The sequence below is a fragment of the Ursus maritimus genome, unplaced genomic scaffold (assembly GCF_017311325.1).
Source record: "Ursus maritimus isolate PB19 unplaced genomic scaffold, ASM1731132v1 scaffold_13, whole genome shotgun sequence".
NCBI lineage: Eukaryota > Metazoa > Chordata > Mammalia > Carnivora > Ursidae > Ursus > Ursus maritimus.
Genome location: NW_024423675.1, coordinates 34,872,773 through 34,895,181, shown reverse-complemented (window position 1 = coordinate 34,895,181; position 22,409 = coordinate 34,872,773).

Genomic DNA, 22,409 nt, shown 5'->3' with positions numbered 1-22,409 from the left:
GTTGCATGGAAGTGTTGAATCATTCTCTTCTATACCTGGAACTACTATTACACTGTATGTTGCAATTACACCGCAATTTAAATAAAAAGTTAAAAAAATTAAGGAAATAAGAGGAAAAAATACAAGGTAAAAAATCCACAAACCTAATCTTCTGATCTAATATGTTAGCATAGTTATATAACTATATATATATATATATATATATATACACACACACATATATATAAAACTATATATATAACTATATATATATTACTTATAAGGGGCTGTGTGATTGCATTGTCTTATTTGATCTTAACTATCATAGTTGGTTGGATGGATATTATAATCTCTCTTTAACAGGTAAGAAATCCCATGCTCACTTAAGAAAAGGAATCTGCCAAAATTCAAGTAGATAATAGATCTGGAACTGAAACCCCCAGATTTCTATATTTGAGCTAACTCATTTATACAATTAATATTTATTGAGTATATGATTTATTCAGTCTTTCTGCTAAATACTAGGGTTATAGGAATGAATAAAACAGTTGCCACCCTCAAGGAACTCACAGATACACAAATAAGGATAATACAGTATGGTTGGTAAAGTAATACAGATATTCAAAGTACATAATAAAATACTCATGAGGGCACCTCAGTTTGCCTTGGAATGGAAAACCTGGTCAAGGAGCATGTCTTCAAGAAGGTGGCAACTATAGGAAGACTTAAGGGTGAAAGGCTATCAGAGTCAGGTGAGGTTCAAAGAACAAGTAGAAGTTCCTTGGATGAAATGCGAATGAGAAATGGTACACAGAAGGCAAATGAGGTAAAATGAGTGAGGATGGGGGTTGGGGGGAAAGCAGGAAATTATAAGCAATTGACACTCCTAGGATAGAAAGTTGAAGGTAAGGAGAGGCAAGACGTGAGGCTGGCAAGATAGACAGGGACAGAAGCAGCACTGGGCACCACTCTAAGACTCTGGCCTTTATCCTGCAGCCTAGGGTTTAAAGAAAAATAAAAGAATGCATTAAAAATGGTATACAAAAGGGGCACCTGGGTGGCTCAGTTGAGTGACTTTGGCTCAGGTTATGATCCCAGGGTTCTGGGATCGAGCCCCGTGTCAGGCTCCATACTCCGTGGGGAGTCTGCTTCTCTCTCTCTCTGCCCCTCTCCCTGCTCTCTCTCTCTCTCAAATAAAAAATCTTAAAAAACAATAGGATATAAAATATCAAACTGCATCACACTTAAGTTATTTTTTTAAACTTTTTTTTCAGTTACATTTTTGTATTGTACTGTACTGTATTGAACCTGATGTCATGGGTATTTCTATAGTTCTTAATATGCATAAAAAATGTGTAGCAAAGAAGTGTTAAAAAGCATGATTCTATTCCTGTGTATGGCCCTAGCAGAAAAATTCATGTATATTTAACATAAGATATATACAGGAATATACATGGTAACACTAATCATAATAGTCAAACCCTGAAAACTATCCAAAGTCCATGGATAAAGTGGAAACAAATTTTGACACACCCATACCATTGAATTTTATGTAACAATGAGAATGAATGCTCTATAAACACACACATATCATTAAAAATTCTCACATTTTGGGGCACCTGGATGGCTCAGTCAGTTAAGCATCCAACTCTTGATTTCAGCTCAGGTCATGATTTCAGGGTCATGAGATTGAGCCTCGTGTGGCGCTCTGTGCTGAGTGTGGAGTCTGCCTGAGATTCTCTCTCTCCATCTCCCTCTGCTCCTCCCCCCCACCAAAATAAATAAATAAATCTTTAAAAAATAATTCACACATTCTATTTTTTATGTATAGTTCAAAATGTGACAAAACTAATTTATATAGTTAGAAGTAAGGATGCTGGTTACAATGGGTACAGACTGGGAGGGGGTGGTTTGTGGGGTGGAATTTAGGTACAGGGAAGGGACATGAGAAGGACTCTGGGATGTAGTTTTATTTACTTAATTTTTGTTCTGGGTGTTGGTTACCTGGGTGTGTTTACTTCTCTCTGGGGAATTTGCATTGTGTGAGTTTAGATGGGAAGTAAGGCTTCCAAAGGAACTTGGCCTTTTCTCTCCGCAAAGAAGCATGACAAATTCAGCGGCACCTGCTCAGGACTTTGAATCTGGTATGCCAAGATGGAAGAACCCTGAGAGAGCCCTCATCCCAGTGGGTCAGTGGTCCTACACTTACAGCAGCTATCATCACCTAGGGTGGAACCAGCAAGGAGGTCAAACAAGCTTGCTGTGCGGTGCCCTTGGCCACATTCTCTGCTGCCTAGTTTCGTTTTCTTTCTTCTGGTCTCCTAAGCCTGCTTCAGTATCCTTCTTAGCAATTTCACGAGCCATCAAATATAACTCCATAACTTAACTTTCTGCTGAGTTAACTTGTCTTAAAAAAAATACAAGTACTCCATGAGTCAAAGTGGAAGGATTGGATCATCCAGGCAGTTTGTGCAGGGTGAATAAAGTAGTGGATATAGTAGATGGCCTGGGAAAGGTTAACATTAAACCAGTGGGCAAAGGAGAATGAATTTGGAAGGGAAGCAGAGAATTAATCCTTACAGAGCTAGGAGAATGAGGAGCCTGTAGCATCTGGGAAGTGACAGGAGTAGAAACTTTTAAGAAAATAATCAATAGTGCCAAATAAGGAGGAGGGCTTCAATAAAATATTGTTGGAAAAATATCCCCTGGATTTGGCAATTAGAAGGCAGTAGATGACTTTATAAGAACTGTTGCAGTAGATTACAGAGGGTATTGAGGTGTAAATGAGAAGGGAGGTAGTAGAGGGGGTAAATATATGCAACCCAGCTGTCACTCCCATCCTAAAAAATATATATATTATATTTAAATATATATTTAATATATATATTTTAAAAGATTTTACTTATTTATTTATTTATTTATTTATTTATTTATTTATTATTTGAGAGAGAGAGAGAGCCCAAGTGGGGAGGAGGGGCAGAGGGAGAGGGAGAAGAAGACTCCTTGCTGAGCAGGGAGCCTGATGCCGAGATAGATCCCAAGACCCCAAGATCATGGCCTGAGCAGATAGCAGACGCTTAACCAACTGAGCCACCCAGGCGCCCCACTTATTTGTATATATTTAATAAAAATTGTGTATATGTAAGATACACAACATGAAAGTTTGATATACATATATTTAGTGAAATGATTACAACAGTCAAGACAAGTTACATATCTCCTCACAAAATAACCTTTTCTGTGTGTCTGATGAGTGCACCTGAAATCTACTCTCTTCATATATTTCCAGTATTCAAAATATTTAAGAATTTCTTTTGATATTACATGTTTGACCCATGTGTTACTTGGAGATGTGTTGTTTAATCTCCATGAATTTTGGGACTTTCTAGTCATCTTTCTATTATTGATTTCTAATTTAATTCCGTTTTGATCTGAAAGTAGACATTGTATAATTTTTATTATTTTAAATTTGTTAAGATCTGTTTTATGGCCCAGATTGTGGTTTATCTTGGTGAATTTTCCATGTGAGCTTGAGAAGAATATGTATTTTGGTTTTGGATGAAGTAGTCCATAGATGTCAAGTATGTTCGGTTGATGGTGTTGTTGAGTTCAGCTATGTCCTTTCTGACCTTCTGCCTGGTAGATCTGTCCATTTCTGAGAGACTAAGTGCTGTAAGTCTAACTATGACAGTGAGTTCACATATTTCTCCTTGCAGTTCTATATGTGTTTGCATTATGTAGTTTGACACTTTGTTGTTAGGCACATACATGTTAGGAATTATTGCCTTCTTGGAGAATTGACCCCTTTATCACTATGAAATGTCTTTCTTTATCCCTGATAAATTTCCTTACTTTGAAATCTGATGTGTTTTAAATTAATATAGCTACTCCTGGTCTTTTTTTTTTTTATTACTATTACTATGGTATATTTTTCTCTATCCATAGACTTTTAATCTGTATGTATCTTTATATTTAAAGTGGGTTTCTTGTAGACAACATATAGATAGGTTGTGTTTTTATTCCCCTCTGACAATCTCTGTCTTTTAATGGGTACTTTTAAACCACTGATGTTCAGAATGATTATTGGTAGAGTTGAATTATCATCTACCATATTTTTTACTGTTTTCTGTGTGTTGCTCTTGTTCTTTGTTTCTTTCTTTTCTTTCTTTCTTTTTTTTTTTGTCTTCCATCCTTTTTCTGCCTTTTGTGGTTTTGATTGAACATTTTATGCAATTCCATTTTCTTTTCTTTCTTGGCATATCAGTTATACTTCTTTAAAAACTTGTTTTAGGGGCGCCTGGGTGGCACAGTGGTTAAGCGTCTGCCTTCGGCTCAGGGCGTGATCCCGGCGTTCTGGGATCGAGTCCCACATCAGGCTCCTCTGCTATGAGCCCGCTTCTTCCTCTCCCACTCCCCCTGCTTGTGTTCCCTCTCTCACTGGCCGTCTCTGTTTCTGTCGAATAAATAAATAAAGTCTTTAAAAAAAAAAAAACTTGTTTTAGTGGTTGCCTTAGAGTTTGCCATGCGCATTTACAGCTAAACCACATCCACTCTCAGGTAACTCTATACTGCTTCATGGGTAGTGTGATTACTTTATAAGGACAAATAATCCTAATTCCTTTCTCTTGTTCCTTGTATCATTGCTGTCACTCATTTCACATATTTCATTCATATAAGCATACATAAGCATACACACACTTATATACACATAAAATATATACATAAGCATATATAATCAACATTGTTGGTGTTATTATTTTGAACAAACTGTTATATGTTAGATCAATGAAGAATAAGAAAAGCAAAGTTTTTATTTGACTTTCATTTATTCCTTCTTTGATGCTTTTCCTTACTTTACATGGATCTGAGTTTCTGACCTTTATATTTTTTCCCCTTAAAGAACTTATTTTAGACATTTCTTGTCAAACAGATCTACTCCTTCAATTCCCTCAATTCTTGATTGTCTGAGAAAGGTTTCATCTCCCCTTTACTTTTCAAGGATAGCTTTATACAATATAGCATACTAGCTTGTGGATTCTTCTCTCAACACTTTAAATTTCATTTCACTCTCTTCTTGCTTATGTGGTTTGAGGAGAAGTTGGTTGTAATTTTTATCCTAGTTCCTCTAAAAATGAGATATTTTCTTCCTCTGGCTTCCTTCAGGATTTTTCTTTATCTTTGATTTTCTCTAGTTTGAAAATGATATGCCTAGGTACACTTTTGGCATTTAGCCTGGCTGGTGTTCTGTAAGCTCCCTTATTCATGGTTTGGTGTCTGACATTAATTTGGGGAAATTTCTCTCCTTATATTCCTGTTATACATATGTTACATTTTTTGTAGTTGAACCACAGTCCTCAGATATTCTCTTTTGTTGTTTTCAGTCATTGTTTTTATTGCTTTTCGGTATTTTCAGTCCATTCAGCTTTTGATTTGTTAGGATGGAATGACTACTTCCCAGCTCCTTACATGCAGAACCAGAACAACCTCAATACAATAATTTTTATGCAAGCTTTTGAGCCTTAAAAGATATTTCAAGTGTTCCTCTTTAGTGAAAAGACTGAGAAAGGCCGAGTTAATCCAACACTCCAGAGAGATCCAGAGAGACAGACTGTGGTGGCAGAAAAGTTAAGGGAAGTAGAGGGTCTTAGTCTGTACAGGCTGCCATAACAAAATACCATAGACTGGGTGGCTTAACCAACAGAAATGTATCTTCTCACAATTCTGGAGGCTGGAAAACCAAGATCTGGTGAGAGCTTTCTTTCTGGCTTGCAAATGGCTGCCTTCCCACTGTGGGCTCACATAGCCTTTCCTTGGTGCATGTGCGTTGAGATCTCTCTCCCTCTTCTTACAGATTTACCAATTCTATAAGATTAGAGCCCCACCCTTACCAAATCATTTAATCTTTACCTCCTATGGGCCTTATCTGCAAATATAATCTCATTGGTGGTTAAAACTTCAACATATGTATTTTGAAGGAACACAATCCAGTACAGAATAGAGAGAGATCACCTTAGCATCCAAGCTCTATGGTCCAGGCCAAGACAGGAATGAAATCTCCAAGCAAAGTAGCCCTTTCTGGTCTCTCCTATAATGTATGATAATATGCTTCTCTTTCTTTGTTTTCTTTTCTTTTTTTAAAGGGGCTGGCATGCTGCTTGCAGCTGCAGGGCAAGGGAATTCAAGGCTTAGTAGCTCTGGAACACTTAAGCCCATGACCCTCCCTAGTTACCCTGTGCTCCTGTTGGGGGTGGAGCTCCAAGGCAAACTGCTTCTCTTATAGTGACCAGTGAGTAACTCTTAAATCTCACACACAGACACACACACACACACACACACACACACAGGCGCACACACACAGGTACACACACACATGCATACACACATGTATACATTTCCTCAAGTTTAAATATTCATTCTATGGATAGTAAAGTCAAACTCAAGAGGGGAAAAAAGGTATTTTTCTGTGTCCCATAATCTGCAAAGCTATCTGCACAATGAGGTAGTTCTTTGCATTATCTTCTTTGTTTTTCACTCACTGTCATCTCCCATACCAATACTGTGCATGATTTCTTGTTCAGATTTTGTCTCTTAGAGTAATAAAACACCATTTTTGAAAATTAGATATTTGGATAGAGAAACCATATGTTCTTTCATGTGTATTAACATAATACTAGAAAAGAAATAGTAATTTCTGCTGTTATATGTCCTGATCTGTATATGGAAGTTTCACCAGCAAGCTCATAAATTGGCAATTCCACATATCACTGGGGGGAAAAAAAATGATGTTATTAAAATAATCCCGAAAGTTCCTAAATTTGCTCTTATTCATCAATTAAAATGTAAATTATTTTTAATAGAATATCATCGCTAAATATTATTTATTATACTTTGAAAATTAAAAATTTATGTATAATACTTGTAGTAACTCAGGCAGAATATTTTAAAAGAATACCTCATTTTAAGACTGCTAGAAACAGAATTTTTTGTACTATAAAAGTTTCCACAATTTGCTTTATCAATCGACATATGTGAATACACGTGTATATACATATGTCTATGTTTATATACTCTCACTAATAATATTACTGGGAACCATAGGATAGTAAAAATGAATGGAAACTATATCAAGTCTGCGCATTCATCTTGGTTAAAAGCTGTTTATCTGTAGTGTGATATTCAATCTGCTTTCTTACTTCACCTCAGTGCTAACACTCTTCTCTGGAAAGTTTCATCTTTTTCCCCTGTCTCTGTACATGCATGGACATAAGAAATTTTAGAGGTAGAATAGATCACAAAAATGGCTTAGTCTAGACCCAGCAAAGATGAGAAAGATGAGATGAGAAAAACGAGGCCAGTAAAGCAGGGATTACTTGTTTGAAGACTCATGTCTATTGAGGAGAGTTGAGAGGAAAACTTAGCTGTCAATGATCACATGTAGCATTCTTTTTACTGAACTCATTCCAAGTATCACACTTACGCCCCCTACGGTTTTGCTTACTCTGTTCTTACCACTTGGGGTTCTCGTTCTTCTATTTCGCCTATGTAAAATTGAACCCTTTTGTCAAGCTCTGTAATTTACTCATTGTGTCTGCCTTGCCCAATACTTAATGTACATATTGCCTAATCACAATTTCTTGATTATATTTTTGCTATTTTTAATTATTTTCAATTTTTTGGCTATCTGAACTTAATTTTTAAAAAAGAGATTAGCAGTAATATATCACTTATTTTCAGCTTACTATACGCTAGTCACAACACTAATAGTTTCACACGCACATATCTCCCTTCATTCTTTCAACCGAGAAGTAATTATCATCTTCATCTTAGAGGTGAGGGAGTTGAAGTATGGGGGAGTTAAATAACTCATTTGACTTCATATGGCAACATGCAAACTTTGCACAGAAGCCATATCATGAATACCACATTTCACTGAATTTTAACGTGAATATTTTCCTTTAATTTTTTCATCTCTGAATTTGGGATGCATGCTATAATCAGCAGCACTTTTTAATTGTGCCATAATTTAATTGGCAACATTTTTTCTTCTTTAGTGGTACATATATCCATGCATCTCATGATAGATGATATCTTAGGTTTGAGAAAATATAGTATCTCTTTTGCATTTCTCCTCAGCTCAAGGACTATTCACGTGCAAATATTTGTAGTGCAGAGTTGAATTAACCCTTCAAAAGACAGTGTGAATTAATCTTAAGCAAGGAGAGTCAAGTGAAAAATGGTTAAGAAGATAATATAATATCAGTGTATGGTTTAGAGACCCTTTCTTTACTTACAGACCTTGTGTTACCATCGTGTGTTTTTATTTGGGGAGGTAGAGATAAGATAGCAGGAAAGATAGACTCAAGCAGTGAAACCCTCTTCCAATTGTCATGCACTGGAAATCCTATATTAATAACAAATTATTACATAGAACTATTCATGTTAAAGGCAAATGAGTTTAAAAATATATCATATGGAATGCATGTGACAAAAGATAAAGGTATTGAAAGAATAAACTCTCAATTTGAAAATTTGGTGTTATTTGAACAGAAATGGCAGCAATTGAAAGTCAACCATCAATGTTAATCATCTCTGCTTTATTATGACCTATTACTTCTCCAAATAGAATTAAATTGCAAGCTATCAGAATTTGTGGTGTTTCTAAAGAAGTGAGTTTAATTACAGTTGCCAAGAACTGTCTGTTCTTTCAGAATTGTTCAAATTTGTAGTGTAAGGGTTGTACCTTCTCTTTGCCATGAACTTCCATCTCATGTTTTTTTGTAATAATTTATTAAACTCTGAACACTAATTACATAAACATTGATTAATTGCAATCTATTAAAGAAGAGACGCCAATTAAATGACTTTCTCAAGTTTGTAAATATTGATTTATTCATATTTTTTCAATTTTAATGCTTTCATGAAATTTTAATGCTCCTTTGAAACACACAGTATTATAATTTTCTTTTTAATCTGAAATAAATTACTATTATAACTATTTCCAGGAAGGCATTATTCAGAGAGAAAAAAGCATGGCATGCCAAAAAATTTTGATAAATAAGAACTCAGCTTTGAATCTGGTGCATGACCAGACCTTTTAAAAAACAAATCACTGAGTTTTGAGAGAAGTAAAAAGAAAGAACTGATAAGAAGGAAAGAAAAAATAAGGATTTATTTAATTCGATGTCACCCTGACTATATTTTTTTAAATGTGGTTTAAATCAACTATGGTTAAAACTAATACGAACAGTGTGTATGACTAATTAGTTTTTATTTAATTGAGAGTGAAAGTGATATGTTTTTACAATTTTAATATGATTTTGGAGAGATATCTATGTGGAAAAAAGAGAGGAAAAGAGGAAAGAGAAATAATGATATAAGATATTCTTCTTTAACTGAGTTTGCAGCACCTCTAGAAATTAGATATTATAAATATCCTACTTAAGATATTTATAAACTGAGACTCTAAAATGTTAAATAACTCCTCTGAGTCCATGCAAATAGAGAGGAGCATGCTGAAATCAAGTGTGTATAACTGCAGAGCCAGACTCTTAATCAGTATGCTGTTTTAACAAGTATCTGGAATAGTGGAGAGGAATGCTTGCTCAAACTACCTTAATAATTCCACACCTCACTGGAGTAGCTAAAATTAAAAGAATAACCAATCATTAATGAGAACGCAAATATAACACAAACAATTTTGCAGTTTCTTAAAAAGCTATATATAAACCTTCTGTATGACCTAGCCATCCCACTTCTTTTTATAGTATAAGAATATATTCAAAGACTTGTACACAAATGTTCATAGCAGCTTTATCTGTAATAGTCCCAAGGAGGAAACAACTCAAATGTCCATCAACTGGTGAATGGATAAATTATAGCATATCCATGTAATAGGATACTACTCAACAGTAAACAAATATGAACCATTCGGATATGCAATAATATGGATAAATCTCAAAGTAATTATGCTAAGTGTTTTGATTACTCTAGAAAATGCAAATAATTAGCAGTGAGAGAAGTTAAATAAGTTGTTGCCTGAGGATGGAAGTAAAGGGAGGCATGGATTATAGAGGACCACAAAGAAACTTTTAAGGGTATGTGGAAAAGGTCATTATTTTGATCATGGTGTTGGTTTCAAAAGTTTACACATGTTAAAACTCATCAAATATGTGCATTTCACGGTATGTCACTTATAATTCAATAATGTTATGAAATATAATCATGAAAATTAAAACTGCACAGATATTTCCAGTCTTTGATCAACAATGACAAGAAATTACTGTTATATTTCAGATATACATTTCCATAAGAATTATGTTCCAATGACCCTAAATAGCTCTAGTTCAGTTAGCAATTTGTTTCTAATGACGCCTTCACTAGACCAGCCAGGAGCCTGTGAGGTATGTCTATAAGGTTTGTTCGGGTCCCAAATATTTATTAATCACCTGCAACATGCTAACATAGTTCTGGACCCAGAGGACACTTGGCTATGAATAAAATAAAAAGTTAGTTTAGGCTCAAGGAGTTCACGATTTTTAGTTAATAACAAATTAATGGTCATTAAAATCAATTTAGTTGATTGCATTTAAAAATAACATTTTTTAAAATGAAATGAAATAGAACATCATGAGTAGAATAGATCAGTGTACCTCACGTGCAGCAGGGTAAATTATATTTAGTAAAATTCTCAGTTCTACATAGGTATGTGTGTCTATACTGGGTTAATATATTAACTGTACTTCTTAAATAGATGATAGTCAAAATGTAACCATACTAGGGCCAGTAGAGGAGACATAAATATAAAAAATAATACAGAAGGCAGTGAGAGAGATCAATTAACAGAAGTGCACAGAGCAAAGGTAGATGTAATGGTGATGACTGGTGAAGGGACCAGGAAGAGATTACAATTTTTATTCCAGAGGGGAAAGTTGAAAAAGTTGAAGCGAAGTAAACAGAGAAATGAAGATGAAAACTACAATGAGATATCACCTCACACCTGTCAGAATTGCTAAAATCAAAGTCATAAGAAACAAGTGCTGGCAAGGATGTGGAGAAAAAGGAGCCCTCTTACACTGTTGGTAGGAACACAAACTGATATGGCCCCTCTGGAAGACAGTATGGAAGTTCCTCAAAACATTAGAAAAGAACTACCCTACAATCTAGTAATCACACTACTGTGTATTTACCCCCAAAATACAAAAACACTTATGTTTATAGCAGCATTATTTACAACAGATGAATTATGGAAGCAACCCAAGTGTCCATTGATAGATGAATGGATAAAGAATATGTGAGATGTATATTACACACACACACACACACACACACACACACACAGAGAGGAATATTATTAAGCCATAAAAAAGAATAAAAACTTGCTACTTGCAAAGACATGGAAGGAGCTGGGGAGCATAATGCTAAGCAAAATAAGCCAGTCAGAGAAAGACAAATACCATATAATTTCAGAAACAAAAAAACAAGCAGAGGAAGAGGGAGGGAGAGAACAAGAAACAGACCCCTAACTATACAGAACAAACTGATGATGATTACCAGAGGGGCAGTGGGTGGAAGGATGGGTGAAATAGGTGATGGGGATTCAGGAGTGCACTTGTTGTTATGAGCACTGGGTGATATATGGAATTGCTGAATCACTATATCATGCATCTGAAACAAATATAACCCTCTATGTTAACTATATTGGAATTAAAATTTTAATAAAGAGAATTGTAAAGAACTGAAGAAGACACTTGTAGTTTTGAATAGGATGGACTAGTTTATACCAAATCAATCTTCTCACTGAAAATAACTATAAAGATGAATAAGTAATCTTTCTGAAAGCTCTTTAAAGTCATAGAATAATCAAGGCACACTGGCTTTGAGGGGCAAAGATTCTAAAGAGAAGGAGAACAAATTGGGATGAGTCCACCATTTGCCATCATTTTTCCACATCAGGTATTTCTGGTTCAATAAGTAGTGATCCAAGGGCCCAAGTCTGAAGTGGTAGTTCAAACCCTTCAGCTGCCTCACAGTTTCAAGGACACACAGTTGGACTTCAGGGCAACCAAGGCAGCCAGGACTTCAGAGGCCAAAATCTTGGAGCTAAGAGAACACAGATAAATGAGTCTGACATTCTATATTCCTATTCTTTTGAGGAATTTGCTTATTTTTAAGGTCTTCTGGGTCAACATGGCTGAATTAAAAGGTACAGGTAAAAGGCTAAAAATCAAACCTGAGATTTTTCAGTCTTAACAGGCAGGAAACGCAAACAGGAGACTCTGGTAAACCCTCCAAGTCTTTTTCATTGATGTGTGATTAAGAAGCCAGAATAGTCATTATCTTTGAGAGAGTAATGATTGGGAAGGTGAACCAGGAAGACTTTTGGAATGCTGGTCATGATAATTTCTTCATCTGGTAATACTTACATTACCATGTTTATTTTGTAAAAATTCATAAATACATTTGGGATATGCACCCTCTTCCATATGTATTTTAACTTAAGAAGAAATGGAGAATCAGCATCTATTGCCTTAAAAAAAAAGATGAAATATTGCTAAGGTAGTAACAAAGAAGCATATTTCGCAACATTCTTTGTTTATACAAATAAAGAAAGCATATTTGGGCTCATTTGTCTTCCAGACAGGGAAAGGACTTTGAAAAAAGATGAAAATCATAGATAAAAATGATTATTGTTATGTTTCCCCCTACTATAGTAATTTCACTGTGTTTATTTGATACATTTAACTAGTAGCCCATGTTGGGGAACTATTTAGAGAAAAAACAAGAGAAGGCACCAAACTTACTATCCACTTTTAGTATTACATTTATATAAAAGACATGAACACCATTTAAAATAACTGTGGGAGTTAAGCTTGGAGAAAGGTCAGGAGATCAACATACTCACAGAAGGAAAAGCCAAAGTTTGAAATGGGCCAGAGTCTTGAGTGGGCCAGATCCATGTGAGAATGCTGTATAATCCAGGAAATTTTTTCATTGCAACATATATCTTATTAGAATCCTAATTGTTTTCAGTCTCCAGCAGAGCAGTAATGGCATGACAGTGTTTTTATATTTCTTTAAGAAGTCTTTTCTAGATTTCTCTTGGAGAGCTGTCTTTAACATTTGGTTTACTTTTGTAGTGGCAATATTTTTTCCATTGTTTTGCATGCTAAGACAGCAATTGATTAGTATAGAATCCTTGGGCCAAGTTCTGCCCTAGGATATGTATGTGACCCCCACTAACTTCAAATAGAGTTGCATGCACACATCCTCCAGTGGAATTTGGCTTACTTCCATGGTAGTCAATGAAAACCATTGAAGTCAATGGGAGCCATGCATGGATAACTGACGGCAGAATTTGGCCCTTAGGAATTGAAAATCATTCGAGCATTTTCTTTGGAAAACAATATCAAAGGCTAAGATTTATAATAAAATGTAATTCCTGGAATTGAGTATTTTTATCAGCCAGTTAAAATCTTGCAGTATGTATCTATTAAAGCACTCTAGTGACAGAAAGTGAGAGGATTGTGATTTATTTCTAATATAATCCTTTGTTCATATAACAATAATTGAAACCAAAGAACAGGCATTTATTTTCAGGTGATTTCATTAAAAGCACATTTATCGTGGTAAGACAAAATGCTACTTTTTAAAAAACCCTTTTAGAGAACACCTTTATATGTAGAAGTGTCTCTTTATTGGACTCCCAGAGGTTTATGACTGAAAAAAGAATAATTATACCGGAGTCAATTTTAAAAAGTTGGTTCAGAGGGGCCCCTGGGTGGCTCAGTCAGTTAAGCCTCCAACTCTTGATGTCAGCTCAAGTCACGATCCTCAGGGTCATGAGATTGAGACCTGCTTCAGGCTCCACTTTGATCAGAGGGCTTGCTTGAGATTCTCTCTCCCTCTCCCTCTGCTCCTCCCCCTTGCTCATGCTCTCTGTCTCTGTCTCTAAAAAAAAGAGTTGGCTCAGAAATGAATAAAAGATAAGTTAGCATCCTTTCTCCTTCTCCTGCTGTAGTATCACTTGAGGGAAAACTAGAGCTGTCTCTGCAGAGTACATAGTTGTTGAGGTGTATGTTCAGGGACATTCTAAAAAGAGTAATCTTGAGCTTCATTTTGGCTTCTTTTACTAATGTACCATCTCTTGTAGACAAGGGCAATACCTTTCTGAAGGTAGCAGTTATTCTTCTAGCCTAGATTTACAGGAACTTTTCCTCACATTCTCATTATGAAAAATTCAAACATTCAAAAAATATGAATAAATATACAGTAGACTCCTATAACTTCCATCTTATTCTACAATATCCTATATTTCCTCACTCCATCCCTTCCTTCCTCTCCCTCTCCCACCCTTCCTTCTTTTCTTCTTTGTCTCCTTTTTTCTGTTAATTCTCTGAATAACCATTTGCAAGTAAGATGCAGACATACTGAGATATCACCTCTAAAAATTTCAGCATTGTTGCCTAAGAATAAGAAGGTACATTGACAAAAGGAACATTAATTATTTAACATCATCCTTAACCAATTAATATTCAAGTTTCTGCAACTGCCCCTAAAATGTCTGACGGCTATTTTTAAAACCAGAATTGAATCAATATGCATATATTACTTTTGATTATTATGTCTCTTTAACATGAAGTTATCTTCCTACTTTTTTTTCTATGATACTGGTTTTTTGAAGAGACCAGGTCAGTTCTATCTTAAAACACCTAACTTTCTGAATTTGTCTAAATATGTCCTTGTGGTACAATTAACTTATTCTTCTACACCCTGTATTTTCTGTAAATTGGAAATTAGGTTTCAGAGCATGATTAAATTTGGAATAAATAACTGTGGCAATGCTTTTTTAAAGGTAACTTTGTGTATTGCATCATATCAGGAAGTACATTGCATTAGGTTGTATCATCAGAGGTGATACTAATTTTGATCACTCAGTATGGCAGTGACTACCAGAATCTCCCCATGGAAAAAATTTTATATATACATATATATATATTTTTAAATTAATAAGTCATATGTTTGATGGTACTTGGACATGGTGAGACTATTCTTTCCCCCAACAGACTTTCAAACAATGGCGTTAGCATCCTTTGGTGACCTTGCCTATAACTTGTATTTCTTTGGGTTTTCTAATAAGAGATTCTTTTTAAAGGGAAAATAATAATGTTTTATTTCTGACATACAAAACACATTTTAAGTTAGCTTTTAAAGGTAAGGGTAAGTAACAGTTCTCAAATAAATTTGTATGTTATTCATTCAATAAATATCCTTGCCATGTAGAATACAACTACGCTATATGTTAGCACTACTTAGCTCTAGCATTTTAGCACTGTAAGAAATGTAAGAGATATAGACAGATAAATGTTGACTTTAAGCTTTATGACTGTGGATTTGAGGCCTCAGTCTAGGTAAATTTTCTTGTTATTGATAAAATAATTGTTTGTGTGGTGTATGCAGGAGTGACGAATGTTAAGTTTAGGCAGACAGACTGCTGTCGATATATTCTAGGAGAAAGGTCTTTGTTTTTTTTTAGTCTTCCTGCAATAGTTGGATAAGTGATTATATAAGGAATTAATTTAGAATAACATTCAAATAAATGTTCCTTGTGCCAGATTGTTTCTTATTCCATCCAAAATCTTCAAAAAATTGATAGGATTCCCAATTGCCATATGGATCTTAAATACATAGAGCCAGGCAACATTGCCCAAGGGATAAAAAACACATTCATTCAGTGGGAAATAATACACTTACACTCTTCTTCTTAGATTTCTTCTCAAATAACTACTTAACCTTTAGCAAGTTACTTATCCTTTCTGAACCTGTGGTTTCCTAAACAACAAAAAAGGCAAGTTAGACTTGATATAGAATGAATCTGCCAGCTCTAATATTTTGATTTCTTCTCCAGATATCTACTACAGTTCTTATTACTATTACTTTTAACATGCATTTTATACTGCAGTATCAATAGTTATTCTCTTTGGGAAAAAAATAGCATATAGTCATGATATTAGCAATTTAGATTGTTCTAGATTGAGCAAAATAAAATGACCAAAGACAAAGTCTATTTAACATAGAATTTTTGTAATAGTGTTAAAAGGAATATATCTTATGGCATTCTTCCATCAATATAGTCTGTTGCTTCTGTTGGTAATTGTCAGAAAATAGATGCAGAGCATTTAAAGTACAATATGAATGTTGAGCTGGATCATATTCCAGTCTTCCTCTGCATATTAAGTCTATATCGTAGACAAATCACATAACTTTTTTGATTCTCACAGATAATATAGGGATAACAATATTGCCTGGAAGCAAATATTAAAATAAATTCTCCCTTTATAATCTAGTAAACATCAGGTATATAATTTATACAATCTAAATGAATTATTGCTCTAATCTGTGGCCTGTAATAGTAAAATAATCTGTCACATATAGCAGCAGCCTTTTTTCCATTTAATGTCACAGTTTTAGAATTCAAGCTCTGCTTGAATTGCTTTGTATCAGTTGTGTATCAAGTTGGCATTGATAGCATTCTTGTGGATTGGACTAAATAGGGTTAGACCATGTATTAGTTATATCTGCCTGATATCCCATCCCACTCTTCTAGTTATAGTAATGCCCTTCCTCTGGGGAGCTGACGTTCTTCCACACCATGTTTCTGATAGACCAGCCAATCAGAGAAATTCATTCAAACACCATCCCTAAACCATAGGGATGAGTCCATGATTCAAGTTAGACCAATTTTCTTTCCAGAGACAGGGAGATATAGTGAACATTTTAGCCTCTGAGGGCCATATGGTCTCTGTTACAACTACTCAGCTCCGCTTCTGTAGTGAAAAAGCAGCCATAAACAATACTTACATGAGTATGTGTGACTATGTTCCTATAAAACTTTATTTACAAAAATAGGAATCAGTATTGAAGTTGGCCCACAGGCAGTAGTTTGCTGTTCTAGAGAGACAATTCATGAACTGCTTCTGAGCTTGAAATTTTCCCAGATCATTAAGAATCGACTGGGCAATTCCTATCTCTGCTTATTTTTTTCCATCTCAGCTTCACTGAGTTATAATTGACATGTAAAATTGTAAACCATTCATATTGTACATCTTAGTGGTATACGTACCCATAGTGTAAAAATTTCCTCATCTAGTTAATTAACATATCCATCATCTCACTTACTTAATTTTTGTACTTTTTTTTTAAAGATTTTATTTATTTGACAGAGCGAGAGAGAGACAGCCAGCGAGAGAGGGAACACAAGCAGGGGGAGTGGGAGAGGAAGAAGCAGGCTCCCAGCAGAGGAGCCTGATATGGGGCTCAATCCCAGGACCCTGGGATCACACCCTGAGCCGAAGGCAGACGCTTAATGACTGAGCCACCCAGGCGCCCCTCACTTACTTAATTTTTGAATCAAAACATTGAAGTGCTATTGTCAGTAAATTTCAAGTATACAATACAGTGTTATCAACTACAGTCACCATGTTTTACATTGGATACTCAGATCTTATTCATCTTCTAGCTGAAATTTTTTACCCTTTTACCAACCACTCCCTATTTCCCCCAATCCCCAGCCCCTGGCAATCACTTTTTACTCTGTTTCTGTGTGTTTGTCATATTTTTCATTCTTCAAGATTCCACACATAAGTGATACCTTGTAGTATTTGTTTTTCTCTGTCTGGCTGATTTCATTTAGCATAACGTCCTTAAGGTCCATCCATATTTTTGCAAACAGCAGGATTTCCTTATTTCTCATGGTTGAATAATATTTGTGTGTGTGTGTGTGTGTGTGTGTGTGTGTGTGTGTGTATTACATCTTTATCGACTCAACTGTTGACAGACACCTAGGTTGTTTTCATATCTTGGCTATTGTGAATAATACTGCAATAAACATAGGAGTACTGTTAGCTATTTGATATCTTGTTTTCATTTCCTTTGGATATATACCAGAAGTGGTATTGCTAGATCATATGGTAATTCTATTTTTAATTTTTTGATGAACTCTGTACTGTTTTCCATGTCAGCACCAATTTACATTCCCAGCAACAGTGCACCAGGGTTCCCTTTTCTCTACATCCTTGTCAACACCTGTTATCTCTTGTCATTTGATGATACCATTCTCACAGTTGTGAGGTGATCCCATTGTACTTTTGACTTGCATTTCTCTGATGATTAGTGATGTTGAGAACTTTTTCATATACCTGTTGGTCATGTGTATGTCTTCTTTAGAAAAATGTCTAATATTTAATTCCTCTGCCCATTTTTAAATCTGATTGTTTGCTGTTTTGCTACTGAATTGTAGAACTTCTTTACATATTTTTAATATTATCCCCGTATTTGGTATGTGGTTTGCAAATATTTTCTCTCATTCTGTATGCTGCCTTTTCATTTTGTTGATGGGTTCCTTTGCTGCACAGAATATTTTAAGTTTGATGTAGTCCCACTTTTTCATTTTTGTTTTTGTTGCTTTTGTTTTTGGTGTCAAATCCAAAAAATGATTGCCAAGACCTATGTAAAGGAGGTTACCCCCTATATTTTCTTCTAAGAAGTTTATGGTTTCAGGTCTATGCTCCAGTCTTTAATCTATTTTGAGTTGATTTTGTGAATGATGTAATATAGGGTCCAGTTTCATTCTTTTACATGTAGCTGTGCAGTTTCTCCAGCACCATTCATTGAAGAAACTGATTATCCATTCTCCATTGTGTATTCTTGGTTCTTTTGTTTTTAAATTAATTGACCATATATTCATGGGTTTATTTCTTGGCTGTCTATTCTGTTCTATTGCTCTATGTGTCGGTTTTTATGCCAGTACCATATTGTTTTAATTATTATAGCTTTGCAATGTAGTTTAAAATCAGGAAGTTTGATGCCTCCAGCTTTGTTCTCTCTCAATATTAGCTTGGCTATTCAGGGTCTTCATAGTTTCATACAAATTTTATGATAGTTTTTTTTCTATTTCCATCAAAAATGTCACTGTAATTTTGATAAGGATCACATTGAATCTGTAGATTGCTTTGGGTAGTATGGACATTTTAAAAATATTGATTCTTCCAATCCATGAGTATGGAATGTCTTTTTATTTATTTGTGTTTTTTTTTTATATCTTCCATCAACTTATAGATTGTAATGTAGAGATCTTTTATCTCTGTAAAATTTATTCCCAGGTACTATACTCTTTTTGATGCAGTTATAAATGGATATTTTCTTATTTTCTCTAATAGTTTGTTATTAGTATATAGAAAGAAAGCTGATTTTTGGTATATTGATTTTGTATTCTACAACTTTACTGAATTTGTGTATTAGTTTGAACAGTTTTCTGGTGGAGTCTCTATATAAAATCATGTCATCTGCAAATAAAGACAATTTTAATTCTTCCATTCTGATCTGATACATTTTTGTTTTTTTCTCTCCCAATTGCCTTCCCTAGCACTTTTAGTACTATCTCAAAGAAAAACTGTGAGAGTGGACATCCTTGTCTTGGTCCTAATCTTACAGGGAGAGATTTCAGCTTTTCACCATTGAGTATGATGTTAGCTCTGGGCTTGTCATATATGGCCTTTATTATGGTAAGGTATTTTCCCTCTATACCCAGTTTGTTGAGAGTTTTTATCATGAATGGATGTTGAATTTTGTCAAATGCTTTTTCTGCAGCTATTGAGTTGATCATAAGATTTTTACCCTTTTTATTTTATTTTATTTTATTTTATTTTTTTTTAAGATTTTTTATTTATTTATTTGACAGAGATAGAGACAGCCAGCGAGAGAGGGAGCACAAGCAGGGGGAGTGGGAGAGGAAGAAGCAGGCTCATAGCAGAGGAGCCTGACGTGGGGCTCGATCCCGTAACGCCGGGATCACGCCCTGAGCCGAAGGCAGACGCTTAACCACTGTGCCACCCAGGCGCCCCAACCCCTTTATTTTATTAATGTGGAGTGTCACATTCATTGATTTGGAGACATTGAACCATCCTTGCATCACTGGAATAAATCTCCCTTGATCACAGTGTATGATTATTTTAACATATTGTTGAATTTGGTTAGCTAATATTTTGTTGAAGATTTTTGTATCATCAAGGATATTAACCTATAATTTTCTTTTCTTGTTGTGTCCTTGTCTGGCTTTGGTATCAGGGTTATGTTGGCCTTGCAAAACAGGGCAATGTAGACTTTTCCTCCATTTACTCATCTCTCATCATTTGTGCTATTGATATACATTTTAGTTTTACATAGGTTTTCCATCTCACACAGTAGTAATATTATAATTATTTACTTGGTTGTTGTTGTTTTAAACAGTCAATGTACATTTTGATTTATTCCCCATATTCACCCTTTTCTATACTTGTAATTTTTTACAATGATTCCATTTGTAATCTTATTTCTAGACTGAAAAACTAACTTTAATATTTCTCTTAGTGTGTGTCAGATGGTGACCAATTCTCTCAGATTTTGTTTGTCTGACCTACCTTTATTTCACCTTCATTTTTTTTTCACCTTCATTTTTAAGAAAATGCTTTAACTGGGTATACAATTCTAGGCTTGAAGTTATAGTCTTTCAAAATTTTAAGATGTAATTACGTTGATGTCTGGCTTCTATTTTTTCTGTTACGAAGTCAGCTGTTGGTCTTTTTGTTACTCTTGTTTTTGCCTACTTTTAAGATACTCTCTGGTCTTTGGTTTTCAGTGTTATTACCGTGACATTCTCAGATGTGGTTATCATTATAGTTACCCTGTTTCAAATTTTTGAATCTATGCTTCATTCAGTTATCAGTTTTGGCAAATTTGCTGCCAGTATTTGTTTAAATAATTCTTCTTTACTCCTTTCTACTCTCCTTCTGTGACTCCAGTTACATTAGACCATTTTACAATGTCTCATGTATCTTTAATGGTCTGCTATGTTTTCCCAAGTCCTCTTATTTTCTCTGTGCTTTAATCTGGTAATGTTCTACTAAGTTATATTATAGTTTATTCATCCTCTTCCTTGCTGTGTCTAATTTGCTGTTAAACACAATATTAAATTCTTCATGTCAGTTATTGCATTTTGCCTCAGGATGACATTGCTGTGGCTCCCTTTCTCTGAGATATTCACCCCCCATTTCTGGCCCACCTGGCAACTCTGAGCTCCAATTTCTGTTTTCCTGGCAGAGAGAGTCTAGTTTGAGCTCCATGCAGCCACATGAAGCTCTGTGCCCTACAATCTGAATCGGCAAGTGCTCAAGAGGAAAATCAATGGCTTTCCTGTAATATTCATCTCAGTGCACTCCCCTTCTCCCCAGGATTTGCCCCATAGTTGCCATAGATTTTCTCAAATGCCTTCAAACTGTTAGAGGGCAGCAAAGCAGTTTAGTGTGTATTTTTGTCCAATGGTCTTTATAATTATTCTTGGGAGGAAAAAATTGTCAAATGACAACTTCTCATTTTAACAAATCATATTATGAAGATAACATTTGTATTTTAAAAGTGGCAATGCTTACTTCAAATGAAACTCTAATGCATACAATATGGGGAATACAGAGGAAAATCTTTGTTGGCCAAGAAGTTCTGTAACATTTTAGTATATTTTATGTCTCCAACCCCTTTATATACTGTTTCTCTTTACATAGTCTGGAATAGAGTGGAACAGATGGACTCAACATGATTTAGTAGCATCTACCCTCGTTTCTTATCCTTATTTTTCAAGTGGTTCTGTATTTTCCCCATGATAAAAAAAAAAAAATTAAAGAAGGAAGGAAGCAGGCCATCTTAGATAGAGTTATTTTTAACATAATATACTTTAAATATTCAAAGTTTGGATCATAGTCATAGTGTTGATAAATCTCCTTTCTAAGACTTTTCTTTTAATTCAGATTTCCTCAATTTTGATGCTAAGCAAGAACCCTTTATTCTTGATTCATAGATCAAAAAAGAAATGTATAACTCCTATTTATTATAGTAGTATTTTCATCCAACACCCAAGCCAAAAAAACTTTATTTGGTTACAAAGGGCTATTTTCCTAGTTACAAATAGATGTTTTGAAAATGCACCCCTGCCCAGACCTTTGTTGTTTAAACACATAAATGGCTGGTACAGGCAGTGCTGTAAAAGAATTCGAGCCAGGAGCTGGCAGTTACAATATACGGCAATCTTAGTTTTTTTAGTGTCTTAAAATTTATTTCAACTTCTTTTTGCAACTGTTAAGACTGGTTAAATGTATAGAAAAAGAGATCTTGTAACTCAAAGGATTTGGGTTCTTAAAGTTTTGTATTTGATTACATTTGAATGCAATTATGGAGGCTTGTAATGTAATATTTTCTTTCTACTGGATGAAAATTACAGATATGTAATATGGGTTTACTTACCTGATTGCACATTAACTCTAATACTTTCAGATAGCCTGAGGCTTGGGTAAAAATAAAAAAGGCTGTGTTGTTTGGTTTGGAACGAAGTCAGGTATATCATTGGT